This window comes from Apteryx rowi, unplaced genomic scaffold (genome assembly GCF_003343035.1).
Source record: "Apteryx rowi isolate R43461 unplaced genomic scaffold, aptRow1 scaffold_738, whole genome shotgun sequence".
In the NCBI taxonomy this organism is placed as follows: domain Eukaryota; kingdom Metazoa; phylum Chordata; class Aves; order Apterygiformes; family Apterygidae; genus Apteryx; species Apteryx rowi.
In genome coordinates this window covers 19,687-38,333 of record NW_020451025.1, presented here as the reverse complement: position 1 = coordinate 38,333, position 18,647 = coordinate 19,687, and the positions used below count along the sequence as shown (strand labels likewise).

Here is an 18,647-nt window from a genome sequence, read left to right as displayed (position 1 = left end):
GAGAGGTGGTGGAGTCTCCTTCTCTGGAGATATTCAAAACGCGCCTGGATGCAATCCTGTGCAATGTGCTGTAGGTGACCCTGCTTGAGCAGGGGGGTTGGACTAGATGATCTCCAGAGGTCCCTTCCAACCTCAGCAATTCTGTGATTCTGTGATTGTGATCTTGATATGGTCTTTAATGACATAACCATAAGCTAGTTTCCCCAGAGGAACCCTGTCTCGCAGTGGGGATGATGTTCTTTGGAGARCTTTTATGAGAGGAGGCTAGAAGAATTTCTTGCCTTTAGTTTRTCAATATAAAGGCTAAGAGGAGGTTTGATGTTTCAGAAGGAGTAGAGTAAACAACAAGGTTGGAGAATTGTGATTTAAATTAAAGACAAATGTGTATAAACTGTCTATTAATGAGTTTAGGCTGAGAATTAGAAGACCTTGGCTTCTCAGAGCAATGGGGTTGTGGAACAGCTTTCTTTTACTGAGGGCAAGAAGCCCACCTACTCTGAAGGTGGACAGCTTGCAAGAAGGATTATGTGATGTAGTCGCCTGAGATAGCAGTAGACTAAACTCCAGAAGCTTTCCAATTCTGTGTTTCTATTTAATATTTCTTTTAATGCTTATTGCATGTATATTTTAATGTACAGTTTACTGYAAGGCATTATATTTCATTGAATCTAAAATCATTAATTTCCTTTAAGGCTTTTCAGGAGTGCTGTCATTCTACTAAACATGAATGACTTTGTCTCTATAACACGGTTATGAAATGAATGGCGTTATCATATCTTACATCCAGGAAATTAAAAATATCAGCACTTCTAGATACAAATATGAAGAAACTGAAGACCTTCATTTCCAGAGTAGAAAACATTTTATACTCTTCCATGTATACTGAAAGTCCACCTCCCGCTGACTTCAAGTGTACCTGCAGGTTCAACATCTCTGCAACTCATGCCGCAGATTACTTAAATGAGGTGGGGGAGAGAAATGGGAAATATGTAATGCAAATTCCTTAGAATTACATGTGAACTTTAGGACAGAGTTAGAATCCAGTTTTCTAGAGCTTCAGTCATCTGTTGTAACTATAAGACTCTCCTTTTGTTCTGGCAGATCCTGCCTCCTCCATCACATGCCTTTCATCTCTGCAGCAGTGAGGTAGAGATACTACAGACAACAGCTTCCCTGCCTAGTCTCTATACCRGGCCTGTCCTGTGCGCCGAGTTCATGGCAAGTGAGGATAGTATATCACAAAACAGACGCATGGCACAGTGAATTCAGGTAAACAAAACAACCAACAACCCCAAACTTGCAAATAGAAAAAGCAAACTTCTGTTACGGGATTTACACAGGCTCCCACTGAACATCAGTGTGACTTAGCTCTTTAGATCAACAATATCTACACTATTTGAAATGGACATGTAATGGGTAGCAATAGAAAAAATGTAGCCATTTGGGATCCTGCCTTGTGTGGGATGGAGATTCTTTACAAGTAGGTTTCATATCTGTTTGCATAATGGTAAGGGAATATATTTCATGTTTATAAAGAGCCTGTCTTATGGCAATTACAGGACTTTTCTCTTTTTCTTGCCTGCTACTTCCTATCTTCTTCTTTGCCTCTTCACCTGTCCCCAAATTTATATTGCTATCCCATCCCATCCTGTTTTCTATTCTGCTTTCTGCTCAGCTTCTACCCTTATGCTCCCTGTCTTGTGCTCCTTGCTACCATTCTTTCTGTAGCTGTACTCTCTGCCCTTCTTTGCTTTTTCCAACTGCCAGTAAAAGTGGATAGAGAAAAAGACTTGCCTAGGAGGACTAGACATATATTAGTCTTATGTGAGAGCTGGAGTATGGAGTCTTCAGAAAATTTTGCTGGCAAATTAAAGATGTCAACTGAGCATACTGAAATTGATTTTTTTCATTAAGTTTACCATATTTGGGTAGTTTTCCATGAAAATGGCAAAAAACTTAACTTCCAACCGGCCAACTTCCTGTCTATTTTAAAGGAGTCAGTCTGATGGCTGTAGGTGTTGGAGTTCTTCAATAAAATGTTAAAAGCTTTCGTGAGCTTCAGGGAGAACAGGCCTCTGAAGGAAGTGCTGAGTGTGTAATTTGTATTGGGTGCTGTTCTTATGCAAACGGTTTTCTGTTGATTGGAGGAGGGGAATCAAGGAATATTTGAGTTAGGAAGGTAAGTGTCAGTGTGGGAGACTGGTATAAATTCAGTTTTGCTGTGAATGTCACTTGTCTGATTTAATTTGCTGCTGCAGGATAAGTGTATCTGTGTACTGAGAGAAGTTTTGTCTTTGCTGGTGAAGGATGATATTGATGAATATTGATATCTGCTGTTGGGGTAAATGCTGCTGTAGTGTGATATACCAGATCAGCTATTGCTCACATTTGGTAGTAAAATTACAGCCTTTGTCTGACACTTTTTCTTCTCTCATACCTACAGTAGTTGCTATTAAATTCTACTTCTCTCTTGGGGTGAAATAGATATCACATTATTGCATGTAACAGTATTTCTCTGCATCCTTTCTGTGATTCTGTGATCCTGTGATTCTGTGATTCTGTGATCCTTTCCTTCTATATCATCTGGTACTGAAGAGTTCAAAGAGCTCTGGGGAGTAGAATCAAACCTACTTTATCTGTGTTTCTATCTCCCGCCCTCACGTAGATTGCCTTTTGACCTGTGGGTGAGGGAGGATGCTGACCAAACACAGAACAGTTCCCTTTTTCATGCTGTTAGCATAAAAAGTAGAGGTATGTTAGAACTGGTCCTAAGCAGGTCCAATGAACCTCATGTGAAGTGACTCCAAAGTGGGGGAGAGAGCCATAGGGGATTCCTGCTCAGCAAGACAGTGCACAGGTCTGGCTAGACGCTAAGCTTTGGCAGATCTCCCTTGGGCCTCTCTGTTTTCTTCCTTGGCTTTGTCCCAACAATGATGAGTTGTAAGTGGGAGGACAGGGGAGCCAGGTGGAGCCAAATGGCATCCCTGAAAGGTGAGGTGTACCTTTTTAAGGAAAGGAAACAAATATTCTTTTAATGGCTTTTCCTTAGTTAAATGCAACTTGCTCTGCCAAAGCCTAATAAAGGGTGCTCTTATGCATGAGCAAGCAGGAGTGGCAAAAGTCACTGAGATTGTTGAGTAAATTTTATCCTCGTGAAGCTTTTTCTATCAGGAGGTAATAGTAGGGCCCATAGAATTAAGATAAATGCAGCTAATTTCCTTTTAATGGTGATTTGATTATTCTTTCATTACAAGTAACTGGTTCTCTTTTCTAATTATATGGCTTGCTTTTATCCAAGAAAAATTATCCAATTTATGGGATTGTACCATTAAGGTCCCTCATCCGTGAACAATTCATTGTGGTGCTATGAAATTGCTAGTTTCATAAAATGTCTGTATTGCAATAGATATGTATACATTTTTGGCTCTTTTGCTATTTTGCCAATGGTCATGACAAATGAGAAAGCAGGTAGCAGGAATGGATGTGTAAGACATGAAAATGAAATGCATAGGGCAGAAAGCATAAGCCCTACACTTTTAGCATGGCTTTAAGGGAGTGAGTAGTGTTGGAGGGAAGGGGGCACTGGGGAACAAAACAGAAATGTATAAAGATGCACTGGTACTTGGAAAGGATTCATCAGTTGGTGGTTTAATAAATTCAGAGAGAGCTCTTTCTGTTATGCCTTTGACCTCTGCACTTTTTCCTTTTCATCTCTATCTTTTTCTCCTTCCCCTGCAGCTGCCTTATGCACACATTATCCAAAGGGGAGATAGGACATCAGTCAACCAGATTACACAAGCAGGGGTGRTTGGTGGCAGGCAGTGTAGTTAAGAGTATGTTGAAGGTGTGAGGAAGGCCTCAGGGCTGCAGGCAGATCACTGCAAACCACTATGATTAGTTTGGTTTCCTAGTCTTGTGTAGCTGTGATGGCCTAGGGATGTAAGCAGGCAAAGTTGGTGCAGAGAGGTAATATCTCTTACTAGATCAGTTGATAGAGTTGGAAAAAAATAGACAGGCATTGGATCTGAAAGCATCCAATGAAGTTCTCTATATATGCTAGATACTAGAGGGTTTTTTTTATTCTATGCCATATAATGTTAGGGCCGATAGGTACTTGAAAATCAAATATTTGTCTGTATAGGGAAACTGACTGGTAAAGGAATCATGAATAATTATACCACTGTAGGTAAGCTGGGGTAGTTCGCTATGTGGAAACTCCATTCTAGAAAAAAAGTCACTTTCATTCTGAAATAGAGTGTCTGCTAAGGGAGCAATACCAACAAAACTACAGTTAGCAAATTATTCCCAGTGTAAACAAACTATAAGAATAGGAAGTAAGGGGAGAAGACAGAAAAGACAGAGGTGTGAAGAAAGTAGACAAGTGGTTAGCCAGAGTTAGCTGTGGGATGATGTGATATAACTATCCTTTCTCATGTGAACTTTATAGGCTAAAACAAAGCTTGTAGAAAGTCTCAGAAAATAAATTTGTTTCAAGGTATGGTATTTTTTTCAAACTCAGTATTGAAGAGTTCTTGGTCTTCAATCAGCATAAGCTGGAAGTAGGATGTGTATGTATTGAATTCTTCCATAGTTTGTAATTACAAGATTCTTAGTATTAAGCCCTAATTAAACTTATTACCATCTTCCTTATGCAAAGATCAGAAACTTGAGGACTATGAAAAATGCATGCTAGAGCTCTAACTAGTTACGATTATGTACCTGGTACACAATTAATAAAGGCTTATGTATAGAATTGAATAATCCTTTAGTGGAATAGGGAGTGATATTTATTTATATACCAGGCTGAATACACTTTGTCAAGCCAAGAACAGGGCACTATACATGCATCTTTAATAATTAAATTCTTTGAAATGGTAAACATATAGCATCTTTGCTTTACTGAAGCAAAGTCATCATACTTATATGTCATCATTATAAACAAGCTGCTTAAAGATTGCCCATGCTAATGCTCTTAACTACATATATTAACATTATAGAAAGCCTCAGATAAGCAGGATGAGCAACCATGGAGCTACAAGCAAGAAAAAAGCTCAAGACTATTGAAAGAGGTACCTAGGCAATGAGTTGCCTCCTACACTACTGGAATGAGGTTACCCAGGGGAAATTTTGCCTTCTGGAGAAACCTAAATAAGAGAGCGTTCTCCCTTCTCCCTCTTTGCACATTCTGCTGCTAATGAGAGAGCAGAGCTTTCTGTTGAGATAATGAGCTTGCTTACAATATATAGCACAAAAAATAGTAAGATCACACATTGCTGTTTGCTGTGTTGGCAGGTAATACCATTTCTGCAGCAGGAGATATTTGTGAATGGAGAGATTTAAATGTGAAACTTATCCAGAGATGACTACAAAAGGAGTTTAGTCTGAGGGTGCTAGATGTTCACTATGGGAAACAGTAACACTGGGAGGAGTTTTCAGATTTAATTTCCATGTATTTGAACACTGGAGACTTTCAAATTAAATAATCAGAGAAGTTGTAATTAAATTCCAGGATTTATTTCATTCCGTTTCTTTATTGGACTCCTCCCAGTGCAGCTAAATGGTTCCTGTTCTTATCAAATTATTCTTGTTTGTATAGCTTTCGGTAAAGTATTTTTGAAAGGTTAGATGTTATTGATATATAATTAGCAGGGCTCCCCTTCTTAATAATAGGGAATTCTATGAATTAATTTAATTTCTGTAAGTTCAAATACAGTGTTTTTATAAATCTTTGCCTATGCATAAAAGTTATGCAGGGATCATTAAAATCATAAGATAATTAAGGAGAAAGCTTTAGTGTAAAAGATTATGTTAAGTGTATCAAATATTTCATAAGTCTCTGCTTTTTCTGACATTACTGATTACCACCCTTCTTAGCCATTTCATTCAGATATTTTCTTGGAGAGACAGTGTTTTTTCTTTCCTGGAATGCAATATTGGAGGAGTACTGGTTGGCTGGTTTGCCCTGTCGTTTCCACACCACTGTCATGAGAGGGTAGGAAATAAATTTCCTGCTCTGTGAAACTTTTCAGGAATACAGACTTCTTATTCTACATAAGAAGACTGCAGAACTTTTCTTGTGAAAAAAGAAACTGTATTCTTACAGTATTAGTGAAGGCAGTCACCTGGTATGTGAGAGATGTCTTTTCAAGTTCCCATTTTGCCCTTTTTTAATCTGTTGAGTTATTTTATATATAGGGTGATCTGTCTTGTCTTTTCCTTATCTTGTATACAAGAACCTTTTCAAAGCAGATGTTTCACTGACCATTAATTTTCCAGTGACCCCACCTCATGTTACAGCAGATAATTCTGGACCAGAGCCAGCTGTTGTTTTCTGGCTCCAGTCCAAAATTTTTCACTGAAAATAAATACACAAAATCTGCATACTTCACATACTGTGGAATCAATGAGCATGATATAGAAGAAATGTCTGGTTCTAAAACATGATGCAGAAAATAAAGGTTTTGTTATTATTTATAAGTAGGTTTTTCTTCTTAGCATGCATAGTTTAAAAACTATGTTGTGGCTGTCATACTATCGCATATTGGAATCTGTATCAGAATCATTATAAATAATGCTGCATAAGAAGAGAACCTTTGAAAGACTTTTTCCTAGGACATGTCAGAAGCAAACTTTCTGTGACCAACTAAAAAAGTTCAGCCTTCTCAAGGCAACAAATACAAACTATGCCAGCATATTTCCACAGTCCAGTCAATGCCTTCTTCTGAAGAACCATCAGAATCTAAGGCTTCTGCATATTGTTTCCCCAAATATGATATTTTATACAATGGGCCAAATGCATCAAATATTGCTTCATTACTTTGAAAGTCAGTTTCTGCCACCCCTCTCCATATATTCAGTCATATTCGTTCTTCTCTCCCCTCTCTCCCTCCCCTCTCTCCCTCCCCTCTCTCCCTCCCCTCTCTCCCTCCTGCCTCTCTCTTCTCCTTGCTAGAAAGTAGCAATCAGTTACATGTCTCAATTCTGGAAGGCATTTCTGCTTGAAATGGTTTTAATGTCTGAGACATCACATGGGAAGCGTTGTGCTTCAGAGCTGGTTTCTTAACCTGGCCTATTACTGGACCAATTTTCTCTTGAGACCACCATTAGGAATACTAGTGTTGTGTTCAAGGTTTTGAACTGTAAGACAGTTACACCACTTCAAACAGCTCATTTTGATATTTTTTTCTAAGAAAACAGTCCTTTGGTAAAGATGACTGGATTTAAGGTTCTTTAGAATTGGCAGGTAGTCATCACTGAAGCAGAAGAGTCTTACATGAAAATAATACTCTCCATAGAAGAGTATTTCAACTGTCTGGTGATATGTTCTTGGCTAGGTAGATGTCCAGATAAGATTTAGGCAAAGTAGGGGGCAAATACAGTCTGTATGGTAATAATGTGAAGTAACAAATATTTTATATGGTAGGTAATCATTTGAGAAATATTGAATGCTCCAGTTTCATGATAAGTTTACAAAAAAGTCAAGAACCTCTTTTACTGTCTTGAGGAACTATTTGATGGAATAATTAAAATTACTTAATTGAACCTTTACTGAATATGTAGAATTCATTCTTACAGATTAGTAGAAGGATGTGTCCTAGAAATGTCAAGTCTGTTTTCCAAGACTTTGTTAGGACATTCCCACAGAAAGACAGACATGAGTTTTTCCCTTGTAGGTATAGTTCCAAGTTGCTGAAATTTTGAGCATAGTAGCCCTAACATCTCTTTGTAGCCTGTGGAAGGTAATCGGCGTTTCCAGAGGACAATTCTTCCCATCTGACTGAGCTTCTGGAGGTGTCTGTCTCCTTCCAGATCCATAAGCAACTGTGCTCCTAAATAAAATGAAATAGGATGAACATGAGCCAAAGTCTACATTTATAAGAGCAGTTTGATATATTTTCATTATGGCTGAAATTTGCTCCTAATGGACCTATACAAAGAGTGTATACTAATTAAGTTCACATAAGTTCACTCGGAAAGCACTAAAATGGTAATCAGACCCTAGCTGAGGTCTGTACATAGGGCTACATTTCATACTATGTTTAAAGTGTCATTTGTTGGGGGACTGATTTTTCCCTTTTACTTCATACTTAAATACTTTCATTCAAAGTCATGCATTTTCAGCCGGAGAGGAATATTCTATATTGCTGATGCAGTTGGGTTTATTAGTATTCTGGGCACATGGAAATTTAATTGGTTTGAATGAACAGTAGTTGTAGGGCCTGATAAGTAGGATGATTGTCATCGGGAGTCATTTAGCACTTTGCTTTCACAGAGCACAAACTCCTTATGACTCACATTAAAAGGATAAGGCCAGCTTTTCATCTGGTGTAAATCAGAGGAAAATGTTGCCTGTTGTGAATGTGTGTGTCCTTTGTATTTAATTAATTGCTTTAAGATTTTTCTAATACATCCATTGTAGGATTTGCATAATATCATTTAGTCCATCCACGCTTCTGAAATTCTTCTATTATACCTCTCTGGGCACTTTCTGTCTCATCTCTTTGTGGTGGGAGACTCAGAACTGAACACAGATTTCAAGGTGAGGATATATTGATTTAGACAGTGGTTTAGTACTTTTAGGATTTTTTTTTTCTGTCTGATACTTCCTTATATTTTGTCAGCTTTTCAGACTGCTGCTGAACATGGTGGTAATGCTCTTATTTTGCTGACCACATCAATATTCAGATAATTTCTTCCAAGACTGCATTTGCTAACATGGCATTTCCTCTGTTTTATGTTGTTCATTTAACCAGCATTTGTTAGGTCTGTATGTACTTACTCACAACCATATCTCAAGCTTCTGTTTTGACTGTCAAATAACATTGTGTCACTTGTAAATTTACCCTGCTCACTCTTTTCTAGATCACTAATCAAGACATTGAGCACTAGCCTGCATCTGCACAGTTAATCTTTGGCCTCAGTGAAAGTTAAAAACGTGTTCCCACTTTTTTACCTACATCAGTGACAACAGCAGAACTTGATGCAGCTGAGAAGGTGGTTAAAAAAATCTTTTTGTCCCTGTAGATCCCAGCATTGGTTGAAGATGGAATCAGTTTGGATTAAAAGAAGCATACCGTGACTAGTTGTGGCGGCATCAGAATCTGAGGGTGTTTCCAAGTAACCTCTAGGAGTTGCAGGAGTGGAGTCTATGCATGGATGTTTCCTACAGTGTGCAGAACCATGCAGTTATTATTTGGAATCTGAGAGTCCCCAATTGTTACCTGCTCAGCAGCTAACTGCTGGGGTGGGAGACAAAGTGTGAGCTAGGGTGTAATGGGTGCATGTTCTGCTCTCTAAAATATGCATAAGTGTGAGTGGCGCACTGGAGACTGTACACAGTAGACTAGATTGCACTGCGGTCGCTGTAAGGCTATGTGTATCTTTTTTCTCTTTCTCACATCAGACTTTCTAGTCATTAACAGAAAGCGGAATTTCTTCACATAACTTGTTTGATCACTGTGGTTCATTCAGCAAGCATGGGATAGCATGGAAGGCCTACGGTCCTTAAAAACTGCTATCTTTTTTTTTTCCTATGTTATATTCCCACATCTTCAATTTAGGATGACTAAGTCCTGGCATCTCTGACATTGCCAAATGATTGCCTGGCCCCTAGTCAGTTGTTGGCTTTCCACTGTTTTCATGTTCCTGAAATATTGATGCTGCTTCATGGCAAAAGACCTACTTGAAACCTGTGTTTAAGTACAAGATATGAGACATTCCTTTCTTTAATTCATCTCATCCCTCAGATCACAGAATCACAGAATCACAGAATCACTGAGGTTGGAAGGGACCTCTGGAGATCATCTAGTCCAACCCCCCTGCTCAAGCAGGGTCACCTAGAGCACATTGCACAGGATTGCATCCAGGCGCATTTTGAATATCTCCAGAGAAGAAGAAGATGCATGTAGGCAACTTGTGGAAGGAATGGGTTGGGGAGGGGGAGAGAGAATGTGCGAGCAGATGGGGGAAAAATGGGATCAGATATCAAAACACCAGGAAAGGATTCACAGCTGAGAAACCTGAGCAAAAAAGAAGCATTTGGTTAGTTGGAAGTAGATGTCTCTTCCAATTTGGCAAGGAAGATCGACTTACTTTTTGGCATTTTGCTAAGGCAACTCCTGAGGGAGCTGAGCTGAGCTGCTTCTCACTCAGGTACCTAAAGATTTTTTCTGAGGATGTTTGGGTGCCTCTTTCTACATGTAGAAATCTGCCTGATCGGAGCTGAGTGTTTTAACTGGGCAGCAGGGTGGTTAGGAGTTTGAGGTGCTTCCCAAGTATCTTTTGAAAATCTAGCTTTTGATCTCCATGGGATTGCAYGCGTCTGGTGTCTACTGGTCCTGAACCTCACTGCTGCCATGGTTAGAAAGCTTCCAGTTTCCAGTTTAAACTGATTCATGGAGTCCCATTTGTTTTTCATACCAAAACACTGCTACTTCCATCTCCCTCTATCCCTCCACTTCCCTTCTCCAGTGTATTTGGAACAGTCCCCTCTGCTAGATTAAACAAATTGACTCTGAGGAATGATTATATGATTATGATAGTCAATGCCATTCTCACACAGCCTAAACTAAGAGCCACCACTCTGCCTTGTCCGCATCTTTACCTTGCAGCCTATGCCACAGCCATTCTTCCAGGCCTGTCTCTCTCCTCTAAGATTTGTCTTTAATCACAGACAGTAGAAATATGCTGTGGGTGCTTTTCGGCAGGCAGTATGGGGGATATGGGAAGGCCCTGTGCTTGTGCTCTGAAGCACAAGAGCAAATTCTGTGTACATTTCAAGGTGGGAGCCTGCTTGGTTGGCAGGCTCTACCTCGAATGCTGCAATTCAAACTTGCGATTCACTAATGCTGCCTGCACAAGCATAGCCTAAACCTCCTGCACAGTAGGCTCTTTGCCACTCCAGGCAGCCTCAGTACCTGTTGAACATGAATTTGTCATTGTTCAACGTGGCATACTTGGCATGTTAGAGCATCCTAGCGAGATCTCAGTAGGGCTTGCAATGCTAGCACATTGACTTCTCTCTCTTACTGATGGAAATGAATCTTATACCTCTTGGCAACACACTTAGGTTTCTCAGCCCTGCATCACATTAGCAAGGGGTTGTCAGATTGTGCTCAGCTAGAAATGTGAAGTCCTTTTATTTTGCTGCTAAATGATGGGCTTCCAAGTTTATAACAGAAATTCTGGTGCTAATCCCTAAATATGGCTTTATACTCCATGATCTTCAGTTTTATCCTGCCTGTGTCACTCAGTCCACGTGTACAATACCCTGATCCTCTTCTGCATTGACAAAGTCTTTCAATCTTGTGATATGCTCTAGTTTCATTAGCATGTTTTCATTTTCTTGTGCCAAGGTCATTAATGAAAGTATGAAATAAGATCAGTTCCAAGGTTTCAAGCTCGAAGAAGCCTTAATTGGTTGTGCAGGATATGTTTTGCAGATAAACAAAGGACACAGCAGATCCTCATGGGGGAAAATTAGCCTAATCCTGGTGACCTTTATAGAGTTATCCTGATTATTCAGAGGATGTTGCTTCATTTTGGTCTTTCATCCTGCATACAGCAAAACAGTTCCTTTTCCTATGGCCTGAGTAGCCTTATAAGGAATGGAATAGGATTTGGAAGAAGCACAGTTAGAGGAATAACACATTGAGGTGGTGGCTGGTGAGAAATACTAGTCTCTTGCTGCTGAGTGCATTTTGCAGTGATTTGGTAAAGAAAAAAAAGAGAGTCTTCCGGAGATTTGGGAAGAGGAGGTGGATATGGTAGCTGAATGCTCTGAATAGCCAGATAAGGAGGCCTTGCAGAAATGCTATATGTTCTCAGGGTCACAGAGTCAGAAATGCATTGTGCTCCTAGTGTGACTCAAACAGCCACTTGTGAAAAATAGATATGCCTTTGYATAAAGCATTAATCAAGCTTATTGCATGTCTTCTTGTGTATGGAATACTATTATCATGATTCATGTGTATGTTTTACCTTATTTTATGTGCAGAATTAATCGCACTTTCTGTGGAATGGAAAGACATTTTCAGTGATTTTTGTAATAAATAACAGTGAAAACTTTGTTAAACACTGAGMTAAACATTGTGTTAAACCAAAAAAAAAACATTATTAAGCATTTGAAAAGCTGATAGGAGTATTAAAGCCTGTGGCCTCTAGGAGGGTTGTCTGCCCTTCTGTGTTCCCCAACAGCTGTTGCTGTGGCACACCAGCCATTTTCCTGTCCTCTTCTGTCTCTCTTCTCCTTATTGTACTGATGCTCTGGAGGGAAAAAAAAGGAGAAGAACAAGAGATTACTTTCCAGCTTCTAGGTTTTAATCCAGTGCTGATGTCCTTTTGCCTTTTCCTCATGTTTGTGTCTCCATTTTTGCAGGCTCTTTCTTGACCTAAACAAATCTGGGTTAAAAGGATCTTCCCAAATTGTTGCTGGTTCCTTAGATCTGTTGCATAAAGGAGGTGCCTGACTCTTCTGTTAACCTGAAGAGAATTTTATTAAACATGGCTTGTATTTTTTGATATCCAGGAAAGGAGTAGGAAGGTAACTGGAGAGAGATTTCAGGGCGGGGGGGTGGACTCTGTTATGAGGGTTGATGCCTGTTTGTAGGATGGAGTAGCAAAGTGCATGAGAGGCAAATTACTAAGTTGGCACTTTTAAGGCTGTCCTCATTTTGAAGGATGTCASTCTCAAGGTGTTACCAACAAGCAAATTAATATTTTGTTTGAGGAGGGTAAGGACAGAGCATGACAGTACATCCTATTCCCCCAGAATAATGTCCCCAGACTAGGCACAAGCACACACTAACCCTGCATGAGCAGTGCCTGAAAGCTGCGTCAGTTCACAGTCTCCATGCTAAAGGAGATCACTACTTTTGGCATAAATTCATTTAATTCCAGCAGGTCAACATGAAGTACGCTACAAAATGACAGGAAAGCTGCAGAGAATTCCCTATAGCATCTCTTAGAATAGCTTTCTTTTGGCAAGTGTCTGTGTAGCCTGAGCTAGGCAATTTACCTTATAATAATTTATTCTGGCTGAGGGCATTAATTAAACTGTAAGCCAGCAACCTGACTCTAGAAGGTTTTTCCCCCATTGTTCAGTAAGCACTGTTAGAATAAACAGTGCTTAATGAACATCCTTCCAACTGATTTGGTTTTTCTTTAGCTGTGGGTTTCTTTAACTGATGTGATGCCTCATCATCTGGGCAATCAGATAAGTGGAGGAGGAAGCAACAATCTTTGGGATGGAGATGAAAGGGTGTTTTGGGGGGGATACAGCAGATTTTCATGTTGTCTGTCATCATATTTGTTTTGAAGAGATGAATTTTTGCAGTCTCTGAACACTTGTAGTATAATGTATCATATAATATCCCCTGGAATGGTCCCTTCCCCAGTTTGTGACTGAGAGTGATGCTCCAGCTGGGATTGAGAGAGAGAACCTAAGCAGCCAGGTCTTCAGTAATGTGCAGTAGCAGGTTACCATTCTTGCAGCCCAGCTCTTATTTCCTTTATTTTTATCACACTGAGGATCCTAACTAGTGCTGTATCCCCCATGTGCTTTTTTCATACTTATTTTTAGCCCAGCACTAAGCACCTGCCAGTGACAGGGCCAAGAGACAGTCTTCTCAAAAAGGCCATAAAGTTCAGGCCTCAGTATGGGATTGTGGGATCGTGATGGTAAATCAACCTGCCACCAGCTAGAATACTGAAGAACAGCATTTGGCTGTTTGCCAGAGCACAAAGAGGCAGGTAACAGCCACACCAACACAGGTAGCTAGCAGAATAAGTTGGGATGTCAGTAGAAGAATGTGGAATCATTTCAAAGGAAGGATGTACCTACTTTTATCCTGAAGGGATAGACTCCTCCTCAGCTTTACTGAATTTGGCTCCAAACAGGATTTAATCCTTTGCCAGAGCTTATAATGAGGAAGGAGCCAATCTAGCTAACATTAGTTTACAAGCTTTCCTACAAGGATCCTAGGTGAACACAAGGACAATATCTTTCCTTCATATGGCATTGATCTCTCTATCAGTTCAGGAGGCAAAAGGGAGAGGAGGAAAAGCTTGTGCCTCCTTCACTTGAGCAGTCATGGAGCCACATCTGAATATGCAGTATTGCCCTTTTTAATTCCCTACATTAGTGTTTAGGCTGTAGTCCCACTGTTTACCAGTCTGTAGTCTTAAGGGGCTCTTTGCAGTGGAGAAGGAATTGCCATTTCCAGCTGGACACAATTGTTACTGTGTATTGTATATGAAGTATTAATCTGAATGCTGTTAAACTCAGAGCAAGTCTATGAAATGTACTATATATAAATCCTATCTCTCTGACATCCTTCCAGCTGGAGTTAGGCATAGAAAGGGAAAGAAAAAAAGCCCTCACCTCCCTCATGTCTTATTGTAGAAAATCCCTTTTGTTCCAATTTCCCCACATTCTTTGCATTCTTCTGCAGTTAGGGCTGGGTCTGGAGCAAAAACCAGCCAGACCATGAACCTGCTGTAAAGCCACAGGTGTAAGGCACAAAGATAAAGCTTAGGGAATCCCCCGCCACAGGAGAAGGGGGAGTGTGCCTTGTGCAGCATCTCTTTCCTCTAAAGGATTAGGGATCTGTCTGGAATGGAGAGGGAGCATCAGGAACAAGTATCTTACGATCAAATCTATTCCCTTTCAATGAGGTGGAGAGGAAAGTCCTCTGGCCTTTCTCCAGTGCAAATGGCAGGACCTGCAGTAGATTTGGGCCCTAAACTCTGGACATCATACTACCTACCTTCCTCTGTTGATTTTACCATTCCTGTTCTCCAATTAGCCTGGGTCCAGAAGCTACAGGTAGCACACTTCAGGAGGATATGACTTACATTTTAAAGTTCACTATGTACAGTATGCCTTATATGTACAGTAAGGGGCTCATTCCCATTAATGTTGCAATTTTCATTGCCAAATATTTGGGAGTAGCTTAATTCATTTGGTAATGCAGGTATACATGTACCTGAATGGATCTGTTCTGAATGATGCTAGAGTTCTCCAAGCATTTGTCCTTTGAAGCATTTGCCCTAAGGAGACAGTTCCTTTTTAATGCCCAGCAAAGGACTGTTTGAGAAACCTCAGCAACCTGCTCCAAGACAGCTTCTAAGCATCTGTCCTCAGCTAGAAGGAAGAATATGGCCACAACACTGCATCCCGCTGTTAGAGAAAATAAAGCTGAGAAATAGGGAATGTTGCTTTTTTCCTGCTCAAAGAAAGCAAAGTGAAGCAGAACCCTCACAGCCTTTTATATCAATCTAATTGAATAGAAAAATTAAGGACATCAAGTTATCTGGACTTTATAGTTGAAATCTAATCCCTGTCAAAGCATTTCTAGGATGTGCATCATGCCTGTTAAAGCCATTGTAATCATGGTAACAGAACCTGCACGCTAATTTGTGCTTCCCTTGCCACAAAGTACCCTGGTGATTTTCCTTCTGTCCTCATTTTGCATAGTGAGTGAGACTGATTCCATGTTAAAACTCACAGTCCAGTGGTGAAAGTGTATCTGCCTTACCCAGATGCGTCAGTTAGCTGTTAGAGATGTATAAACAATTTAAAGGCAATTATTTAAGGTGGAGTCCTGTGTGTTTGCAGGCATTGCTGTGCAACAGGCAGTGATGACTTGCCCATAATATCTTTGGGTAGCTTCTCTCACTTTGTCATCATGACTGTACTTAGCATATCAGGAAAAATATCACAGTCTGTATGTGAWTACTGCTTTATTTGTTTATGTAGTCACTTCCATGTTTCCATCTCAGTCCAGCCCCTTCCAGAGCTACAGAAGCACCTGGTATGTTGTCTGCTGAGGACATTAGGAGCTTTTTAATGAAAGATGAAGTGTTTGGAGCATAATAGATAACTGCATTTGAGAACACAGGAAATCTTTACTCACTCTGAGTAGCTCCAGAATACAGGAGGTTGTTTGATAGAGACCCTGCTCTCATCAGCTTTCACTGCATAGATGTCAGTTATGCACTGCTAATAACCTCCGGCCTGAAGAAGTGTCACATTTCTCTCATGGAGTTTTTAAAGCTTTGTCTGATTCAAAGGTTAAATTTAACCCCTGCTTCAAACACCATTCGAGAGCTTGTTAAAACTGAATGTTAAACATCTAAGTTACATTCCAGCACTTCATTTAATTTCTTTTTTTTTTTTGCACTTGAAGCAGTATCTGACTTTTGTTTAAAGTCCACTTCCTTGCCTGTTTTTTCATATGCCAACACAATATTTAGATCATTTAGATTGTAGTTTGGCAGAGCTTTAAAATATTTAAATGCAAGCCAAGGACTGCTTTATAACTCATCATTTTAGCTAAGTCATTAAGAACCCTGAAGTACTGGTTAAGCCTTAGGCCTGAAACACTCAACTGCTTTTTACATTTCAGAAGTTCTCTTTTTACCCACAAATCTAAAGTTCCAAAATATTAGAACACCCTCAGTTTATGAACAAAATTAGAGATTGTGTTAACAGATTTCATGCAATGTTTATACTCTCAGTTCCTTGTTCAGGCACTTAAATACCTCATAAGCATCTGAATGATGCTTAAAAGGTTATGATGCTTAAAGGCTATGGGAGCTGGGGGTAGTTAGTATCTCTGAAATCAGGGCACTTACTCAGTTGCACTGGCTGATGGTCTGCGTCACCAGGAGAGAAGCCAAGCTGAGTGAAGCACATTTCATCCTCCAGATCCTTTCAGCAGGTCCTTTCCTAGGGCACAACTTGTTGTTTACAACAAAGGAAATGTTTCAACTAAACACAGTCCCCAGGGGGTACTTTGCTGTTTCTGTTAACCAGAGGAAATAAGACACACCTTCTCATGTGACCTCAACAACTTCTTTCTACCACAGTCCTGTGGTAGGCAGAGATGCTAAAACCGTCCTTAGGCTGCTGCTTTACCTTGTCAAAAGATGCTGCATTTGTAAATGAATATGGGCTCTTAGGTAGACACTGAGATTTAAAAAAAGCAGTTAGATTCTGAAATGCTTTAGAAAATCACACCAGGCCCTCATTCCAGTCAAAAGGTCATGTGCTGCTGTGATGTATCCTGAAATAAGAAAAACAGTCCTTCTACTTGACAAGTTGAAAGTGGCATTGCACACTGATACAGATATGCTGCCTTATTTATAACACAGATTGTTTCCCATCAGTTGAAAACTAGAGCTCCACTTTGCTGAGATGCTGCATACATCCTGCAAAGCACTTTGACTTTATTGGCAGCTGGGGTTGCTTATCATCTTGTGAGAAGTTCTCAGCAGTTTATAGGAGCAGTTTTCAATAGGAAAGCAGTTCTCTGTGTTCCTCTGGATTATAAATAGATCATGTCCTTAGCTAAAGGGTTTGTCTCAGTGTTCAAAGTTGTGTTATTGAAAAGGTCAATATTTTATCAATATTAGCTGTCTGTATCTCAATTTGGAGAGTTCAAATAATATTTCTGAAGCGCTAAGCACCCATAATTCCTTGGTTTCTGGGTGCTCAGTTCTGAATTTCAATTTATATATTTAAGTATGTTAATTCATTTTATGTTCATTATGCAAATCATGAAATATTCCTTAATAAAGCACTTTTGCTAACAATTGGCCAGGTTAAGTTGCAATATCTTGTACATACAATATTTTATTCTGAACTTGCTCTTGATAAATACTAAAGAATTTGAAGGAAGGATATGTCTCCCATCCCTTCCAAGATCATCACTGTGCTATCAGGCATAGACTAYAGGGCAATCCTATACATAGACTTTAGGAGGCCAGTAGATCCCACTGACTGCAGCAGGGTCCTGAGCAGGCTCTGTACATGGGACGGTCAGGACCAGGCCACAGCAACAGAATGCTGACATAAAGAAAACGTCAGAAATATAGAAATTAAAATACTCTTGCAAAATGGTGCCCAGCTCTAATCAGCACAGAGTGGAGCAAAGCAACAGGAAAAAACGGGAAAAGGCTGAAAAGAATTATCCAAAGGTGGTGGTTTAAAATCTGCCCTTATATAACTTGGTGAAGTCACCAAATATGAATTAGGTCCAGCAAACTCATTCAATTTCTAACTCTATAAATAGTTTGCTCACTCCAGCAGCATAAATTTAAGGCTTAATAGTGGTTTGGCAGTTTCCAGTTCTTAAAGGGAAAAATCTGAATATTTTGCCAGTTGTTGGTTAGGGAGGAGCTAAAGCATGGTGAAACACCCTGCAACTCATTTCCATCAGAGCACACTGACTCTGACTTAATGTTTGAACTTAACCCCTTTCTGGGATTTGGCATGTCTGATTATTAAGAAAACATAAGAAAGCCTAAACCTCAACCAAAGCTTCCTTTCCAAGAGCCCTGTCTGCCAGCATGACTCAGCACTGGAGTCTCTGAAAATCTCTCAGTGCAGGATTTTAGCACCTTGGGTTCRGTGACTCAGCAGAATATCCCTGCATTTTTATGCAGACCATTTTCTGTATATGCTTTTGGATTTCTGAGGAACGAGAGAAAACCTCCAAAATGTTTTTATGATTATCACTTATGACTTGGGTTTCCCAGCTCAATTTTGTGTTGCTAACTGAAAATGCAGAGTTAAGGCTGTAGTGGGATTACTTAAGAAGCCAGACAGGAAAGAGAAAACAATGGCTTGGATAAAAACCTTCCCT

The 18,647-nt window shown here is 39.8% G+C and overlaps 1 long non-coding RNA gene across 4 annotated transcripts; it reads right to left on the bottom strand.

The window, feature by feature from the left end:
- Positions 1-4,783: 4,783 nt before the first annotated feature.
- LOC112976500 lies at positions 4,784-16,867 on the bottom strand. Of its 4 annotated transcripts, none has more exons than XR_003257040.1 (4): positions 16,636-16,867; positions 11,050-12,264; positions 8,954-9,163; positions 4,784-7,829 (listed from the first exon to the last, which is right to left on the bottom strand). It is a non-coding gene; the product is annotated as an uncharacterized LOC112976500 (long non-coding RNA). The 4 variants fall into 4 exon arrangements; XR_003257042.1 differs by having other exon boundaries at positions 9,075-9,163; XR_003257039.1 differs by having other exon boundaries at positions 8,958-9,163; positions 16,636-16,866.
- Between the last annotated feature and the right edge of the window lie 1,780 nt (positions 16,868-18,647).